This window comes from Hermetia illucens, chromosome 2 (assembly GCF_905115235.1).
Source record: "Hermetia illucens chromosome 2, iHerIll2.2.curated.20191125, whole genome shotgun sequence".
In the NCBI taxonomy this organism is placed as follows: domain Eukaryota; kingdom Metazoa; phylum Arthropoda; class Insecta; order Diptera; family Stratiomyidae; genus Hermetia; species Hermetia illucens.
Window position 1 is genome coordinate 113,951,113 of NC_051850.1, and position 20,459 is coordinate 113,971,571.

The 20,459-nt window shown below is 41.1% G+C and overlaps 1 protein-coding gene across 1 annotated transcript in view; it reads left to right on the forward strand.

Moving 5' to 3' along the window:
• Window positions 1-5,893: 5,893 nt before the first annotated feature.
• LOC119649249 overlaps window positions 5,894-20,459 on the forward strand; it is a 38,700-nt gene continuing 24,134 nt past the window's right edge. Inside the window, exon 1 of the mRNA XM_038051316.1 lies at window positions 5,894-6,366. The gene's annotated coding sequence lies outside the window, so the exon portion shown is untranslated. The remainder of the gene's footprint in view (window positions 6,367-20,459) is intronic.

The following is a 20,459-nucleotide window of genomic DNA, read 5'->3' on the forward strand; positions in this document are numbered from 1 at the left end:
GGAATCTTATTTGGAATCAAGCGCTTTCCCGACACATTCTTATCCCCAATGTATCCTCAGTTTGCCGCTAGTAACCTAAGGGATCGAAAAGACATTGCGCCGGAGAGCTACGGTCTCTCGGGTCCAATATCAAATTGTTTAATATTTCCTTGCCCATGCTGATGCAAAGTGGCCAAAATGAAGACATTGGACGAATTTATCTAAGGTATTTCGCATGAGCCAGCCTATCTGCGCACTTCCGTAGGGCTTCCTGTTCCTTAGTATGGCATCTTGTTCTATGCCGCTCAAATTGAATTCGCTTATTTAACGCAAAGCAGATAACTTCCCGCGAAATAATCTCGGTGCTTGGTGCTTTTTGAAACAGGTCTAAGTGTTCACATTAATTGTAAGGAGAGGAATGCTGCAGTTTTAAAGGGATTACCTTTTTCAAGGACCCATGTTCAGAGCACACTCAACTTAAAAATCAGCAAAAAACTCGTGGCGATGCCTTTACGTAGCATTTGTAATTGCACAGAATTTATCCATTAGATAACGAACAAAGAACTTTTTTGACTAAATTCATCACTGGTTTTCCGATTGTGAGGAAAAATCTAAGTTACCTTCAATCATAACTAGACTATCTAGGTCAAGACCTTCAAATAAAATTAGAATCGGTATTTGGCTAACAATCGCTTCATTTTGTCAAAATTCCCATTACAAGCCATTGGATTTTCCGGTCTTATTTTGCTTTTAATGGTTTTCTTAGTGAAGTCGCGAAGTTAACTATAATGCCAATGCCTGTTTGGCTGCCTGTCGGTCACACGCAATTTACTCGGAAATGCCTGAACCAATGGTCATGAAATTTGGTGAGAAGATGCGGTCGGTGAATCCCTTTATATATAGCAAGTGGCGCCATTTTGTGGTTATTTCGGTTATTTGTATACCAGTATATGTAAGTGCATATATGTATGTGCTAATGAAGTTTTGCGGATAATGCTCAATAGGATAAATATGTGTATAAGTTAGTACCAATGGTATTTACTTTCAGTACATATATGCTCGCTTCTGTGCACGGACTAAAGTGGAAATGCGTGAAGATGCATTAGATAATTTTGGATAGGCAACGTTTATTTATTTAGGATGAACACAATATTGATGTCTTTGATAGGTATGTACATATGTATATCTGGAGTTTAGCAATTAATGAAGGAATATTTTACATTTCAAGCCACGACCGAATAGAAACCCATGCACAGGGTGCTTCTCCCATAAGACGAACACAAAACCTTTACCCGAAGTGCCAGCTTTCGGTTTCGGGACTTGTTTTTATAATAATCTATGTATTGGGTTGGGGAAAAAGAAATGTCGTATTTGTGATCGAAATTTGACGCTTTATTTAATATAATTAGAATTATACGATTTAAGTCAAATATGCGCCGTTTTATTCGCAAACTTGTTGTCATTTAGAAGACAACCTCATTATCCCCCCCTTATAAACCCCCTCTCCTTATTTGCAAAAAACTCAGACAGCCAGCTTTTGCAAGCTTCTTTTGTGGCCAAGTTAGTAGCACTAAGAGCGTTTAGTATGGAGCGGAAGAGATTGTAATCACTTGGTACCAGATTCAGGCTATATGGTGGGTGCGACAGGACATCCCATCCGAGTTCCCGCAGCTTCCGGCGGGTCATCAAAGATGTGCGAGGCCGAAGGTTGTCCTGGTGGAACACAACACCATTCCTATTGACCAATTCTGGCCGCTCCTGGTCAAGCGGCTGCTTCAAACGGTCGAGTTGCTCACAGTAGAGGACCGAATTGAGGGTCTGGCCATAGTTGAGCAGCTCATAGTGGATGATTCCCTTCCAATCCAATCAAACACATAGCAAAACCTTCCCAGTCGTCAATTCGGGCTTGGCGTTGGTTTGGGCCTGCCGCCGTGCTTCGACCACGATCTTTTTTTCTTGAGGTTGTCGTAAGTGATCCACTTTTCGTCACCAGTTACCATTCGCTACAAAAATGGGTCGAATTCGTTCCGTTTCCGCAGTGCATCGCACGCGTTGATTCGGTCCAAAAGATTTTTTTCCGTCAACTCGTGTGGCACCCAAACTTCCAGCTTTTTTTGGGATCCAATCTTCTGCAAATGGTTCCAAACGGTTTTATGGTATATACCCAGTTCCTGTCCAATCGAGCGAATGCTCACATGTCGGTCTACATGGATGATTTCGACGATTTTAACAGTTTCTTCGACGATTGGCCTACCAGTACGGGGTATCTCTTCGACATCGACTATACCAGAACGAAATCGATCGAACCAACGCTGTGCTGTGCAAATCAGCCACCTTCGTTGCATTTTTACCTCTCAGGTAGTAAAAACGTAAAATATGACGAATTTCTTGGTTGGTGGATTCCATATTTGACGCGCTATAACTTGAGACTGAAACGTACGATCACAAACTGTCAAAGAAACACTTGTAGCGCAGATTGTCGTCTTCAAATCGCTGTATAGTATGACCCGATGCAATAAGTACAACACAAGATATGTTTAAGTGTCGCTATCTATTGACAAAATACGACATTTCTTTCTCCCCAACCCAACATATAAAATGTTGTTGCAAGTGCATTGTAATTTTACAACTGAAAAACGAGCGAACCGATTGTCACCATAATTTAAAAGTATTTTATACAATTTGGGAGTTAGTTTATGTGAAGTTTGGTCGAAATCCGTTTACGCGTTCGCGAGTTATTATTTTTTATGCGAACATCGGATTTCTTCATACAAAATGTATATGGGAAGCAAAAACAACAAATACGTAAGCGCATATAAGCGTCTGCTGTATGTGTATTATGTACTGATGTCATGCACATGGAGAATACACGACAATTGTCTGATGCAGAAAAAGATTTTCTCTGAAACCGATATTTGTCTGTCTGATGTGAGACAGACGCACACATCTGTCTGACGCAGAAAAAGATTTTGTCTGAAACATACATTTGTCTGACGTAGACATTTGACTGCCTGACGTCTGATGCCGACAGACATTTATCTGACTGATGTGTAAAACAATCACAGACTTTTGTCTCTCTATTGTCACACAGCCGGAGACATTATTCTACGACAAACATCTTCTACTTATCTTTCTGATACATATCTAAAATATTGTTGCAAGTGCATTATAATTTTATAACTCAAGAACGAATTTTCAAAACTACTCGAGATTGGAGATGGCAAAATTGCAAGCGATTTAAATGTCTTTATCACGTTACCAAATAACTTTTGCGCAATTTTGCCATGAAAAGAAGAACTCATTAATCGTGTTTTCCCAAACAATGTTAAAAACTACCAATATCATAATTGGTTAAGAGAACGAGCAATTTTAGCACCAAAAATGCAAATGTTGATAAATAAATTTTCTAATTCAACAAAAATTTCCTGATGACTTGGTGTCATACAAATCCATTGATACTGCCACGAATGGAGAAGACGCAGTCAATTACCCAGTTGAAGTCTTGAATTCTTTGGAACCACCCGGTATGTCAGCGAATCGTTTGAATTTGAAAGTTGGTTCACCGCTCATACTTCTTTGAAATCTGAATACACCAAAACTTTGCAATGGAACGGGACTTTCGGTGAAAAAATGAATGCCAAATTTGATCGCATGCAACAATTCTCATCGGCAAAGCAAAAAGACAAATTGTACTGATACCTCGCCTCCCATTAATATCAATAGAGACGCCATTTCAATTCAAACAACGCACCGATGCATAGTAGATTCTCGTTCCCCACTAAAAGACCCAATTATCTGTACAATAGTGGATTGGCCAGCCTTCGGTCGTCTTGCCACCGACTCAAACAAACGGCTCAGAGAGCAGCAGGTAGGATGGTCCACGAAACGGTAAGGCCAGATCAACCATTGATACCATCAAATTGGTTACTGGCTTAGCCGAATGCATGGAAAGGGTACTTGTTCTTGCACATATTCAGTGGTGGTGACCCTGAACTTGAGGAGTGCATTCAAGTCGCCCAATTGGAAGCTAACTGCGAGAGTATGACGCCAATGATGGATTCAAGAAGTACATTGTCTCCGGTGTCCCACAGAACCCCGTGCTAGGACCACTGTACATGTACAATAACGTACCTAGCCTTCCGGTTCCGGAGAAAGCCACAGTGATGTTAAGGCTTGGTTAGAAAGCGTTGGACTGGCACTCGCGGAGGAAAAGACGGAAGCGTTCCACATTACCAAGCAAAAGAAATTACGCCCTCATAAGAATTTTAAACAACGCATAGAATATATTTCCAAAAAAGTATCCACCACGAATATGACCCTACCAAGAATGAAACCGAATGTAGGAGGGCGCGGCATACTTGTAGGCTGCTCATAGCAAGCTGTTGAATTTCATCTTGCTATATGTAGTAGCAGTTTGAAGAAATCGCTGCATGTTTTAGGTAAAGTGCATAAACTGAATGCGGTCTACTTTCTGCTTTTATGACCATCTCGAAGATACGGCGTTAAGCATCTCGGGAATAATGCTGATTGACATTTTGACAGAGGAGATGATGAAGAAATATAAGGTCAGTCTCATACCTCCCACGATAAGCAGGTGCAGAAAACCGAAAGGGTAGGATCCATCCATAGATGGGACCAGCCAGAAAAGGGTCGTTGGACTTACATTCTAACCCCCTTCCATCAGGCAGTAGAGGGAGAGAAAGCATAGGGAGATCAAGTATGATCTCACCAAGTCTCTCACAGGTCACACAGGATACTGTCAATACCTCTACAGGTTTAGAAGGGAAGAACCAAAACACTTTAGTGGCTTCAGTGGCCTCTTAAAATCTTGCAGATAGTGAACGGATTTTAATATCGTTTTATTTTCAACAAAAGCTGGAAAATATGATTGCATGGAGATAATTTAGCATCTGACAGACCCTTTCGATGAAATGTTATCTCGTAAGATGCGCAACGAGATAGTTCTACTCAGAGTAGATAATGATCGTTGCCCATCATGAAACTATTGACAAAGTAGTGTTAAAACGATGGCTACATAGTAAAGGAGAGAGTCAAACATGTTATTCTCAATCCAGATTGTAGTGCCTTCTTTTTGTCATGCAATCGAGAACAAGATTTTTTCCCTAAGCTCCGGGAAGATGTAGAAAACACGTTCACTCTTCCGTTGATGTATTCCATTCAGGAACCCAAAGCTCATTACTTGAATTTCCCAAAATATTTTTGATTTTTCCAGAAAATATGTGCAGTATGTACCGTAAATTGCACTTTTACAATTATTGACCAAATTTTATTTGAAACCATAGTACCAGCCATGCAGTGAAATCGCTTTAAGTAAATGTAGTAAAGTACAATAGATAATTATGACGAAGTGCCCTGCGCCCCTCTGATATACAGTATGTTGCACGATGCCATCATATTTGAGGGCAAGAAAAAGTCAGATTCATCTTATTTGAGAAGCTGTTTTTGCATTGTTCCGGACAGTTTTAACAAGCACAGAGAATTAATTACTAGCTGGAGATGTGCCCCCTAACTGGCGGCTACATATTGGTGACCGAATTTATGATGGTTTCCAAGACCTTTACCCCATGTTAAAGTTAAAAGTAATTAGTAACCGAGTTCGTTAAGTATAGCTAATGTAATTCATTATACTTGGATCTAACCCGTTTGCCTCTCGGCCTTGTTTTTTCTCATCGTTCCCAGAAAATCTATCTCCGTAGCATCTCCCGTTCATTTCCACATGCCATTGCAATGGTGACATCATTATCAAAAGCTACAACACCAACAGCCCATCTCGGTATCTTTTCAGATATTATCTCCAGATAAGATAAGAGCAATATTCTGTATTTCACTGCTATCTATAAGTGACATACGCCCCGTAAGTCCCATGTGATGCGGTGTACCGTCCATTTACCCTACTCTTTTCTCGATCAAGAATTCTTTGTGAAATTGTGTTGGGTGATTGTTTGCCGGCCGCTTGTGGGTGTTCACAGAACAAAAAAACTTTATTCAATTTAATGGTGTTTTGTACTTAGTGTCGTTGCTATCATTGTCAGCCAGTGTGTATGTGGAAATTCGATTTCGACATGTTACAAACATTTCCTGTATGAATGTGGCGAGCGGCAGAGGAGCAAGTACAGAATCCGATTAAGCTTTTATTGCTTTCTATTACTTGCGGTACACGATCAATTAGTGGCGAGCATTAGTAACGCGCATCACACACTATTTCCCGGTGTATTTGCATACCCGATCTTCGGTCATCGGCTTCCTTAATTAGTGACTAATTGCTAAATTCTATACGAAATTGACTTGTTATCGGTGTACGGACTCCAAACTATACATTTTAGTTTTATTTAGTGAGTGAGCGAGTTCGAGTAAAATTGCATTCAGGTAAGCGTTATCAATTCCGTGTAACATTTAGTGTACATATTTACTATGTATATGCATTTTGTAATACTCAGTAAACAGGTGGAGTCACTATACATTGCAATTCAACCAGAACTTTCCTATGAGAATAACATAACGAAAATTACCCATAATATCAAATAAGTCACACCTGCATCTCTGTCGAATGCATCACTATAATCAACGCAGTAAAAACGTCTTCTGTTATGAAAGATATCTCAGAGCAAGCTTTTCCCAATGACAGTGACCCAAAAATTAATTAACTTTCAAGCTGGGTAATCATTGCGTAAAGTGTTAATGCAAAGTCCTCGGCTTAATAATGATAAAAAACAAAATGCTGGTGCAAAGTTTCGAATCAACAGGTATTCATCTTATCGGATTCAACTGGAATGGGAATTATCAGTAGAAATCTTGAGTAACCCAAAACGTTTTTTCAGATCTTTCTTAAATACGTGTGAACCTAAGCAACAGAGATAGCCCACTTAAATTCATTATGCATATGTGTAAACATTAACATATTGTTATGAAAGCTACGTAAATAGTCCATTCTCCGATATCGCCGTGTTTTTATTGTGTGGTGGAAAGTATTGTGAATTCTAATGCTTTTAATGCATAATTAGGTCCTAATAGTGCAATGGTAATTCAAGTCTCGAAATGCATTTCCTACAGTTGTATTTATCAAACAATTACTTTGAAGTTACTTTCATAAGATAATTCTTTCCTCTAACCTCCTTCTACACTTATAGTGACTTGAGAGAAATTACAAGGTAGCCAAATGACCACGAGGGCTAAGCCCTCCCAGAACCTAAGGAACATGGCGAAATTGACCATTAAGACCTACCCGCATCTAGATGCAGTAATCCGTTGAAATGCGTTTGCACGTCCCAGAGCTATACCGGTTCGGGAATATGTGGGATATCTGCTATTTGTGCCGATTACTCTTCGCTGGCTGCGCCCTTAACAGACATGCTCCAGAAGAAGCGTCAGTTTTAGGCCGAGGAAGTTGCCTTGGCCTTCTAAGCTCTGAAAACGAATCTACTTTCGGCTGCAGTCTTGAACAGTCCCCAATTCTCCAATCATTTTGCCATACATGGTAAAGCAAATCAACACCGCAGAAACTCACTTAGGATGGGGGAAACTACACAGCAACTGAGCAGGAAGATTTGGCAGCGGTGGAGTAGTGCCCAAATTTCGAGCATATAAAGAAAACACGACCTTCAAAGCTTTAACTGACCACACTTCGCTCAGTAGACTGGCCAGATGAGCATTGAAGTTTCAGGAATTCTCGTTTGTCATCATAATATATAGGAAAGACTCACAATATCTTATGCCTGATTCTCTGCCTTACATGTATTTGCCAGGGCAGTCGATACTTTGAAGGGGAACAAGAACACTGCAGTTTTGGATTTCGATTCGCCACTTTTCAATTTACGGATTGTTTGCAATTGACTGAGTGTATAAGAAAGAATTCCAATAAACTGCGTGACCACAGGTATGCGACATGCAGGTAATAGTATACAAGCGAACCAATCATTCGAAGTTATTAATCGCGGAATCCCTGATTCCAAGACATCTGACCAAGGAGTACAGTTTGGATCTGTACAGCGATCTTTTAAACCAGTATAATATCAAGAATATTTGCATCCCATTATGCTACCCGCAGGCGAAGGCCTCGGAAAGAGTGAATCGCTTACTGCGTCCTGCTACATGCGCTCATCTCGATTCTGACAAAAAAAAAAATAGATTAGAATACTAAGTTATCATCTATTAGCTGTGCGTTTCGCTGAGCAAAGCACGTTTCGATAGGAACTGTATCGTCTTTGAACATCGTCACCCAGGGGCTACCTAGGCCTTTTAACAAAGGCTGGATGCGAGCATGGAAGTCTGTCCCCAGGAAAAATTGCTATTGCTATTCAGGGGAAGGGTTACAATTAGCAATCCCGAGCTTGTAAATTTCTGTCATAGATATCGTGTATAGACGTATATCGATCTAAGCAACGTGATATGGCGGTTCAGTATAATACGACTTTGAGGACATGAAGTAAGGGGGGAATAACTTTTGTGTTGCTCATGCGAAAAATCTTAAAGCTTAAACCAACATCGTCTTGGCGCTCAGGCGTCTTTCCTCAGAGAAGTCCCGGAAATCAAGCTGGTCTGTAGTTTCATTTCATTTTAAGCTGTTTTTAAGGTTTCGTGTAAAACAAAACCTTATTAAAATCGATTCACTATCTCTATGTCACACGCACTTTTCTCCAAAACGACTAAACTGAGCCGAGCGGAATTTGGTGCACATAGGAACTGTGAAATCATACGCATACAGTGAGTGACATAAATTTACACTGAGTTCAAAGGGGGCTCCCCATACATGCAAAGCGAGAATGTAAACATTTTTTTTTATTTCATAGTTATGTGGGGTATCAAATGAAAATTCTCGATTAGTACTTGCCGACACTGATATTAGTTTTGACGTGGATTGTAAATTGCGCGAGTAAAGAGTCAAAATCTGCACACTTAAAGTGAGACAGGACTCATTTTCGGAAACTACCTAACCCGAAAATTTGAAAAAAATATGTCCCTTTCCGATATTTGCTCAAATAAACTTAGTATATTACCAACTTTTAGAAATTGACTGAAAACCCCCCTTAAGTTCACCCTAGGAATACCAAATTTTGCACCCGCATAGAGGACATTGCTGCTTCAAACTTTACAATTTTGTGCAAAATAACTGCAACCTAAGTCAATCAAATAAGATGCTGACGTCATAATTAACGAGAATAATTGGCATTCGAGTGAAATATTAAAATTCCATTCATGAAGAATTTACTTCACCCTAGCCCTTTTAAGGGTTTCGTGTGAAACAAAATCTTATTAAAATCGACTCAATGTCTGCCTGTCCATCTGTCCGTCTATCTGCCTGTCAGTCTATCAGACCAGATTTACTCAGAAATAGCTGAACCGATTATCAGGAAATTTTGTGAGAATATGTGGTCTGCGAACTCTTTTGCATGTAGCGAGTGGCGCTATTTTGCATAAAGTTTAAAGGAGGGCTCCCGATACATGCGAAAAGGGGTGTAATTTTTTTGCAGAGTATGATCATCAAAGAGCTCGAATATTATTTTCCGAAAATGATATTATTTCTGGTATTCGGCGAAACATAGGGAAGATAGGGTTCGAAATGTGAGAACCAAAAAGTGAAAACGGTCTCGTTTTTAGAGCCTATCCAACCGAATAATTTGAATAAAAAAATCGCAGTGATGCATCTGAATGAAATCTAGACTTAAAATGCACCTTTGAATTCCTGAGCCAGTAGTGCGCAGTTCCGCTTCTTCTTCGCGTATTTTCATTTTTTGTAGTGACTATGGGGATAGCGGCATTAATAGTATATGCGGGGTCTTGTCAACCAATAGAATATCATGATTGTTGTGTGGCATATGACAATCAGTTAAAACTCGCCGATTACAATACACGCCATAACCAGAACTATCGAATAATGCCTGCAGTTCATATCGGGAAACCAGACATTTTAGCAGAAAGTTCCCCAGAAAATAGCCGTCTATTCGACAAATTGAGTTCTGCAAAGGGCAGCTTGAGATAATTCACGTATTTATCGTGTATTACCTTCGACTTCCTTTTATCGCTCCGCTCTTGGTCCGATTTCATGATAGATCGAGTCAGCCCGCAATCTGCTTTACAAACTTCTTCTTGTTGTAAAAATAAGAGCGGAGCGAGTCAACTTGGCAATGATGTTGTGCCCCAACACCAACCATACCCCTGCCTTCGATGTCATGAGGCAAGTTCATCCGTTCTACGGCAGTATTAGAGAAAGTAATCCGTATCCGCCGCTGGCCGTTTTCCAGATCGGTCTTCATCCACTGAAATATTCCAAATTCATGAGCCAGGGAGGCGATAGTGAATACATTGAGTACACTTATTTTATTCTTCCTAGAGGGATTTTAGCACCAGCTTCACAGGTTGCAATCAAGTCACCAGCACGAGCATGGGCTGCACTTTCCCTACCCCCTAAAACGCTGCGACTTCAGACTGAAGTTATCTATCCCTCATCCTTTCACAACCAGGCTTGGGGCCGTCTACGGTGGAGTTTTTGTGTTATTCTTCTATATTAATATTTTAGTACAGTTGAATATTTTTAGTTTTATGGTTATTACTGTCATCACTTTTTAACATCATCATCAACCATGCAGCAACTGGTATCCAGTTTAGGCCTGTATTAGTAAGGAACTCCAAACATCCCAATTTTATGCAGTAGTGCACAAATTCAATATTCAATCAACGCTATCTGGCGTCCTGGCTCCTGAGAAAAAATCTTGGTGTGGAACCATGATGTTCTGGATGTGGCCATCCAGCATGGCAGACAGCGGAAAATATCTTGTAGGTAGTACTAAGCAACGTGATACCTTACAATTGCTGCACTGCTTGATATTGCCCTTTTTATATAAGGAAGAGATAATGTCTCGTTGTCAGTCATCTGGTATCGATTCGCTGTACCAGATCTTGAGCATCAGTTGATGAACCATATGATGTAAATGGTTACCTCCATACTTAACCAATTCGCCTGCAACTTCTCTGGAGAACTTCATCGGCTTCAGGCGGATTATAAGTTTTATGTCGTCAAATTGCACAGACTGTTTGGCCTCATTTGCCTGTCTCCATCAGTTGGTGGGACTTAAGTTAATCAAAGTACTCAACCCAGCGCTCCAGTATGCCCATTCTACCGAAAATCAGATTTCGCTCTTTATCTCGGCAGGATGAACATATGGCGTCATTCTGTGAACTTATTGGGAAAACTTGTGCGCCTGATGCGATTAGGCCCTGCAATTTTCGAGTTCACGGATTTGTTAGTTCCCCCAGGCTTCCTTTTTCTATCTGTGAATTGGCTTCCCTACTCAACGTAGTTCATGATAGGTCTCTGGCTGTGCCCGCGTTCTTTAAAATTGCAGAATTTCCCAGTATGTGGCATTCTTCCATTCTGTTGCTAGCTTACATGCACCGTCGGACCATTATTCCGACTTTTTTAGCCAATGATGCCAAGTACAGATTATGACGTTCTTCAGATGGTTGTCAAGCTCATTTGTAGATGCTTTATCCCCAAGATTTTTTAAGCTATGGTTATTTCGGCATCTGTTTCTCCATTTTAGGTGTTACTAAGGATGTTGTGGATGGCTTTAGTATTAACTCTCACCTGAATGTCAGAGGCGATTTGGGGTAGATCTTAGAGCACAATGCCAACGAGATAGTGATCTGGGTCTGTATTGATTCTTCTATATACTGGGAAATTCATCAAGGCTGGGAAGCAGCGGTGTTTGATTGGCATGTGGTTAGTTTGATCGAAAGTGGTCCCGTCTGGAAAGACCCACAAGTACTTGCAATAACCATTTTATGCGACACTGCTAATGGAATAATCTGCAGTCTGTTATCATTCGTGTTTATAGGTAAGTCTCGGAAGCTGGTAAAATCTGCAAATTTGGTTTTGATATGATACTTGGGGCATGCTTTGAGGGTTCGTTCAACTGCCTCTTAGAAGGGATCCTTCACCAACTCTGGAGTCTCCTATGTAGGCCGTGAACATGAATGAGGCTTATATTTTGAAATTTGCCACGCTGTCGCAGAGTGCATAGCAGCTGACTAGGAAATCTACTCCAAGCACATGGTTGACTAGATGGCCACTATAATATATTGTGGAATGGCTCTTCTCCATGAAACCGGCCTCGGTCCAACGCATCTCTTGTAACGCCGCTACACCAGCATTAGGACGTCTTATCAACAAACTGACTGACAGCTCTTTTTCTGTACAGGAAGTGGACTTTCAATTAGAAAATGAGCAAATCGTTATTCCATTTCGTCTCCGTAAGTCTGAGGCTCTTTTCGTAGCTCCGTAACTTTGGTTTTCCGTATATAAAGTCAACTCTCCCAACCTCCAACCATAAGGACCAGTTGTTACAATTTGTCCGGTTCGATATGTGGTTTTTTTGTTAAGAAAGAACTCCCGGCGATCACCACGTAGTAGGGTTTGGTAGTAGAGCCATTGATGTTGGTTCAGCAAGCGTGGGCATCAATCCATGTTTTGCCCTGGGACCTATACCACCATTTGACCGCCCTTCCAAATATACTTATAGAATTAAAATGCAAATATTACTGGACACGTGAAATATAGCCTACATACTCCCTGCGACGGCAAAATGATACTTAGCCGTTTACACTATAGTTACCCTTTCCTTCTCTTTTCTGAAACGGGCTACGGAGCTAAAGTAAATTTTTAAGTGGAATCTAATCTATTTAAACCCGAGTCAGAGAAACTGTTTTCATTAACACGTCCAGCAGCAGCAATGACCATAACTGCTTACCTGTATCACTTTCAATACTTTATTGACCATCATTTCTTTTCCACAATTAAGACATTTTTCCATTATATTACAGCCGTCAGGTGCGCTTTGAATCTTAAATGATTTATTTTTTATGCATCCGAGTTTCAAGTGGAGATATTCGCTTTAATTATATATACTTGTAGTTGCTACTTATGTACTCATATTGTACGCATGTACTCCACTTCCATCTACGCCTACCACACTATTTTCCCCATAATAAAAACTTTCAATTTCTGAACGCTAATTACGAAATTTCAATTAGATGGAAAGTGTGCATTCTTAATACGTTATTGCCACTCATTGAGCTTGTTATCTAATGGAATAATGGAATATATGATTAATGCTATCATTTAAATCGCTGGTTACAATAGACCTAGCAAATCTTGCAATATCTGAACTGAAATGACCTTTTCATTGCAGGTTTGTTCAATTAGATGTAGAGGCTGAACCCACCGATCAGGGATCTAGCGTCTAATTGTTCGCACTAATGTGAATTTCATTTACTTCTATATTTAATTATGTAAGCAGCTATACTTATATACATTGGTTGCTAATCAATTCACTTCCCATCAGAATGGCTTTATTTCATACCAGTATATTCATGTAGTACACAATTCAACAATCAAGTCAATTTACATAGTGAAAAATTCGTAATCCCTGAAGCCATTATACACGATGCTGTGGATCTCCATGCATAGAAGAGAATACATACATCACCATTATTTCATGCTTCGGTTTATTTGACGTCATAGTTGGGTTGACCGGAAATAAAAAGAAAATTCTCAGTGAACCCTAGCTACAAATTTCGATGAATTCAGGGAACATGGAGCCGAGTCATTACCGCAAATTATAGTAACGTCCGAGTCAGGTTGTTGACGTGTAGTTGGTACTCAAGAGTTCATCATCCGTTCTTTGGGGAAACTAATGACTAATAATTTTAATGACTAACCACGTATCTTCTACGTGGGTGACCTGTAAGCATTCTGTGCACCACTTACCACTAGATTTCTTGGAAAAGCAAATGTCATCGTCCTAAATCGCGGAAGTAATATTAATTTCCGATTATCTCAATAACGATGCACGTCTTCATATATATATTGGAGATATAAGCGTTTCCAGATGAGCGTTGGGTTATATGATAAAATAGCACCCGAAATTCGAAACTAAATGTGCTTAGTTAGCAAATATGATATGTTGATTGAAGCTGCGCGGAGGTTAGAATTAACGGATACCGGAAGCTAAGTGCGTCGGGGTTGAAAGTTTTTGTAGATTTTTTATGTAAGAATATTCCGCTACACAAGGGTTCCAGCTAATTTAGCTCGCAGTACATATGCATTGAATAATATATTGTCAATTCGGTGTGATAATAACATTTTATCTCTAAGGTAGCAGTAGCAAGCATATGTATATTACTGAATTCTATGGATCAGGGATGAATATAACTAGGGTCCGCAGCAAATCTACAAATATACAAATGTACTATCAGCAACTCTATTTGATCAGACATAGTGGCGGAGAGTATTTTGAAGCCTGAGGGTCATGCACATGGACCACACAATTCCTTTCAGATTTTTCAGTTTGGTAGTTTCTGAGAATGAGTCCTTGAAATCATCATCATCAACGGCGCAACAACCGGTATCCGGTCTAGGCCTGCCTTAATAAGGAACTCCAGACATCCCGGTTTTGCGCCGAGGTCCACCAATTCGATATCCCTAAAAGCTGTCTGGCGTCCTGACCCACGCCATCGCTCCATCTTAGGCAGGGTCTGCCTCGTCTTCTTTTTCTACCATAGATATTGCCCTTATAGACTTTCCGGGTGGGATCATCCTCATCCATACGGATTAAGTGACCCGCCCACCGTAACCTATTCAGCGGATTTTATCCACAACCGGACGGTCATGGTATCGCTCATAGATTTCGTCATTGTGTAGGCTACGGAATCGTCCATCCTCATGTTGGGGGCCAAAAATTCTTCGGAGGATTCTTCTCTCGAACGCGGCCAAGAGTTCGCAATTTTTCTTGCTAAGAACCCAAGTTTCCGAGGAATACATGAGGACTGGCAAGATCATAGTCTTGTACAGTAAGAGCTTTGACCCTATGGTGAGACGTTTCGAGCGGAACAGTCTTTGTAAGCTGAAATAGGCTCTGTTGGCTGACAACAACCGTGCGCAGATTTCATCATCGTAGTTGTTATCGGTTGTGATTTTCGACCCTAGATAGGAGAAATTGTCAAAGGTCTCAAAGTTGTATTCTCCTATCCTTATTCTTGTTCATGTTTGTGTTTGACCAGTGCGGTTTGATGTTGTTGGTTGATTCGTCTTCGGTGCTGACAAGGCCACCATATATTTTGTCTTGCCTTCATTGATGTGCAGCCCAAGATTTCGCGCCGCCTGCTCGATCTGGATGAAGGCAGTTTGTACATCTCGGGTGGTTCTTCCCATGATGTCGATATCGTCAGCATAGGCCAGTAGTTGGGTAGACTTGAAGAGGATCGTACCTCTTGCATTTACCTCGGCATCACGGATCACTTTCTCGAGTGCCAGGTTAAAGAGGATGCATGATAGCGCATCCCCTTGTCGTAGACCGTTGTTGATGTCGAATGGTCTTGAGAGTGATCCTGCTGCTTTTATCTGGCCTCGCACATTGGTCAGGGTCAGCCTAGTCAGTCTTATTAATTTCGTCGGGATACCGAATTCTCCCATGGCCGTGTACAGTTTTACCCTGGCTATGCTATGGGTCCTTGAAATAATTAAATCCAACTCTTACACTCCCTCCCCTTTTGCAGCCAATTTTAGCACTGCTCCGTAAAATGCCCACATTCGGTAAAAAAATGCACCCCTGTGTTGCATGTAGAGAAACTCCTTCTTAAGTTCAACGTTGTTTGTTTGTTTCCTATTTACTGCCCTGTGGAGTGTAGGACGCCCACACATCCTATTCCTCGTTATTGTTTCTTCCTCACACTTTTATTCTTAATGAGACCGTGATTCTGTATCGCTATTATCACACTTAACCCTGTGCAAGCAATAAACTTATAGCAGCGGAGGCAAACGTAAAGACGGACATAATACATCCATGTCAACCGGGATTCGAACCAGGTGAAACGCACCGTCCCCGAAGTTTCTGAGAAAAATGTGTGCAATGAACAGACAGAAAGACAAACAGACAGACCCAAAGTCTGAAAAAAAAAACTTAGATCATTGTGTGTGAAATTTCCAGATCTTTTATTAGGCACGTCCTTCCGTTCAAATAGGTGAATGCTCGGTGGATGCATATGAACATGGACTTGTATGCATTTGGAGGTGTGCATGCATGGGCATTGTTAATGCGTAGGTCAGGTAAGTGGAAGAAACAATCCGCGAGTGGACAAAAACAGCTACGGGAAGGACATTCGGAACAACAAACAAATATTCAGGAAGAAAGGAGAGTAAAACTTACGATTCAATGGTTCGGAACCCCCGTATCGGTGGCTTTCGGAAGTGGGCAAGCATCCCTCGACTATGCCTCGGTCATGAATTCCGTGGTTATCGTTGCATCTAGCACTGACAGTAGTCTGCAAAAAGAGGCGTTTAAAAGGAATTCACCATTCGCAAGAACACCTATTCAAAGTCACAGAAAGATACCTCACAGATTGAACATCAGATTGAATCAGCTTACAATAAGGTGACTACACTTGGCCGGGAAATATCGCAGGAACTAGCGCTAGACACATGTAGGAGAAGCTCAACGATCCTGTAATCTCCCCCGAAACCAACACCAATGAAAGATAGAAATCAGGGAAGGTCCCACAAAACTAATAAATACGAAAGCGCACAAACGGAAAGCCTGGCAGGGGAACAGTGGCCGAATACGGACGAATTATCGTTCACCTTGCCCAGAGGGAAAATAACAGAGTTGCCGAATTCATAACGAACAAACACAATGTGTAGCTGGCCGTCAAAGAGCCATCCGAGTTTTGTACAACAGCACTAAGAACGATTAAAATTCATTGAAGGAAACAAAGGCCACTTACTCTTCACTCAGACATCACAAGTGATGTTCTCTCAAAACTCAAAGAACATTAAACTCAAAAAGAGAAGGGGAGAGGGAGTGAACGATTCTTTTGGATCCTTGCAGATCGATAAAAGAAAGCATGAGCCAAGGTTTGAAGAAAAAAACGCGACACACAAAAAAAAAATGGCCCGAGTTGAACTTCATCTCTAAACAAGGTGATCCAGACCTGATAGAACTTGGAGAAAAAAGTTCCAAGGAAATTTAATGCTAGAGCTAAAAAAGGTTCCATGTAAGGCGGCTGAAAATTTCCTCAGCAATGTGCAGAAGTCCTTAGGGGAAGAGGCGTAAGTACGGTCAAGAAAGCAAGATATTGTGATACAAGGCGTAAATGACGTCACGGCCAAGGAGGATACCCTCGAAGCCCGAGAAAAATAGTTCGGAATACTCAGTTTCCAAGACCCCCAATCAGAACATTCAAGAAGACCGATAAAGGCATGTAAACGGCAGCAGTTTACCGGCTTAGGTAGCGTATAACCTGCTAGCGGGCGGTAAAGTAAAAATAGACTAGCTCGTTTGCGATAGCGAATAGCGACATGCACCGTTGACAGTGATAGTTAAAAGAAGCGCAAAAAATATGTGCGAGAAGGTCACATATTCAGGGAATGCCAGCCAGGGAAAAAAGGAGTTGGGTGTTGGCAGATGCCCAGTATTTAGGAGACCCCCGGATGCTTGGATGAATAAAAGAAATAAGGTTGATATAAATCAATTCCACCCATTTCGAGCAAACGCAAGACTACTACCACACACCATCTATGAGAAGTGAGTCGAAGTAGTCATAATCAGCAAGCCTTAACTTATAAGAAGTTACATATGTAACCGACAAGGCGGTACTATGGGCGTGCAGAAATCAAACCACCCAGGAAGTGATAGGGTGTAGTCAACGCATTGATTACGGATTGGGGCAGTTAAGCTACGAACGCCAGGGGCCGTATTTTGCACGATGCTTTTGCAGAATAGACTTGGTATTTGCTCGCAAATAGGAGGGCGAGAATGCAGCGAGTTCTTGCAAATAGGAAGGCGGGATGCATGCTTTCGAGCAAGAATTATGTACTAACTTGGAGGAAGCCTAGACTTCTACGAGAAAGAGACGTTTAAGCAAAACCTCCGAACCTTCGAAATGGTCTAGGGCCCTTCCGCGTACCTAAAGCAAAATCTCTGCGTAAAAGCGTATAAAATTTTATGAAGAGGATGACAGGACGGACTTGTCCGCGTCATTTCCTTGACATGATAATTGCGCTCTCTCGGCCGCATAAAGGCGACGGCAAAGAAGCCTTCATATCTGCGGTAACAGAGGAGGAACTTGCAGAGATTTGCCGGAGAATCGGTGATGACAAAGTTCCAGTGTTCCCAAGCCAAGCCTTAAACGCGCTATTAAGACCAGACCCAGCTAATTTATTAGCGTATTTGAAGCATGTGTGGCAGAAGCAGTTTTCCCTCCAAAGAACCAAACGAAAAGAACCAAAAACTAGTTTTGTTCCCGAAGCCCAACCAGCGACAGAGACATCCATCATTAAACCGCCCGATTTGCCTTAATACTACGGTAGAAAAGATGCTAAAAACAAAAATCATCCACAATAGAGTTCTCCCTATCAAAAAATATAGGGGCTGCTTATTGGCTCGGTAGTTTGGTTTTCATCAAGCTTCTCAAACGATCAACTCCACAGAATGTGAATGCGTGGATAAGAAACCCATTAGCTAGAGCAAGAGTCCGTAGTTATTTCACTAAATTCCTCGAAAGTTATTTTGGGAAGGACACTTTGGTACGATACTGATGGGGTACCCAAGCGGTACACCGTCACAGCACGAATATTGTGGGGCGCAATGCTGGGTCCCTCCTGTAGACGTGATGTTCGATTATATCCCTGTCTTTACCTTGCCAAACAAGGTAACGATAAAAGAGGTAGTTTTGATTCAGAAAGCACCACAAACCAGCGTATCGTTAACATGATGTCTAACATTGGGGGCCCAAGATGCAGCCGCCGATTACTTGTGACAGGAGTGGTTCGCTGTACACTACTATACGCGGCGCTGGTCTGAGGGGAAAAGACTAGCGTGTTTGGGCAATCGGAGAAGGGTAAACATGGCTCACGGCTTTACACTTCCTCGACAATCCTAGGCGAGGCAGTGTGTGTTATTGCAAGAATGACCCCAAAGGACGCTCTGGCAACTGAAAACGAATCTAGCTGAAAAGGATACAGAATACCGAAGCGCCAGTCGCTGTAAAGTGACACAAACGATGAGATCTCTCGCAAAGAAGTCGCTGGAATCACACTCTGATTCGCCGTATTCTACGACGATACGGTGAGATTAACTACCACCTGACTCAATTCCTGACAAGGCATAGTGGTTACAGGAAATATCTGCACCAATTCAGGGCTGGACGATACTGTCTCTTGCCCTAAATGTGGTTGCTCACCTGAGTCTGCTGTCCACAATTTGGCTCAGAAAGGGGAATCCTAAAAATTCTCTGCAAATCAACATAGGCGCTCAAAACATAGTCGGGAAAATATTAAAGTCGGGGAAAAACAGGTAAGCGGTAAACTCTGTAATCAAAAGGACACAGGTGGGACTTGGAAGTGCGGAGCGCGCACAGAGGAAGCAAATCTAGAGTGGAGTAACGCTTCACGGTTCCGCAAGGAAGAAAGAAAGATAAAATGGGGTGCGCTGAATCGCACATGGCTACAACCTGACGCAGTAGTATCTTTCTAGGATTTCCACCTCCAGGCATTAAAAAGGACAAAAACCTAAAGAAAGTTAGAATATTTTGTTGAATAAAAATGATCAGGATATGATTAAAATTCAACAACCGAAACGTTCATCTTAATTTTCCGAATATAATAAATAATTTCAATAGATCATTTGTGATATGTACGTTTAGATCTAAGCTTCGTTTGAAATGTGGCTATTATCAACCCTCCCATCCCACTTTGGAGCCGCCTTCCGCAACACGAGCAGCTTTCAGTTACAGTCAGTACAAGTTCATGCCAATCATTACAATTGGCGGATTTTCTGGCCTCTACATACCATAAGAGATTCAATCGCTTTCAAGTAAATTTTGTGCAGCGGAAAAAGCGATGAATCGATTTTTGCTCCATAAAATCACAAAAAGTCAGCGAAAATATGACGGAAAAGTGTTTAAGTCATGGTGCAACAGCGAAAAGTACCAAACAAGATAGCAAACTGCTAAAATTAAAAGCAAATCAAACATATCTAACTGCTGTAGGAACAATCCATAAAAACTTAGAACTGCCATACTTCAAGAGAGACTCCAATAAATTTTTAAATTTCTGTGCATAAGTGAAAGTTGGTTTTCAAAGTCAACTTTGGGGTTGAAGGCAGTTTCCTGATTGACTTGAAAAATGCATGTTAATGTTAAATGTTAAAAACTCTTTTTCGGAGAATATTAGAATGATTTATATTTTGGGTCAATGGTTTTATATAAATATGTCTGCATTATTTCTCCACCGCATTAACACTAATTGCTCCCCAATCTTCTCTTTATCTCCCTGTTATGCTAAAAGAGTTTATTCAACTCCCTAAGCATCCTACGAAGGGGCTAACAAAAGTTGGGTAAATACAGATTTTCGTTTTTGGTTAGGGCAAATTCATATATTGTAGGTGGAATCATATTTTAGCGATATCATA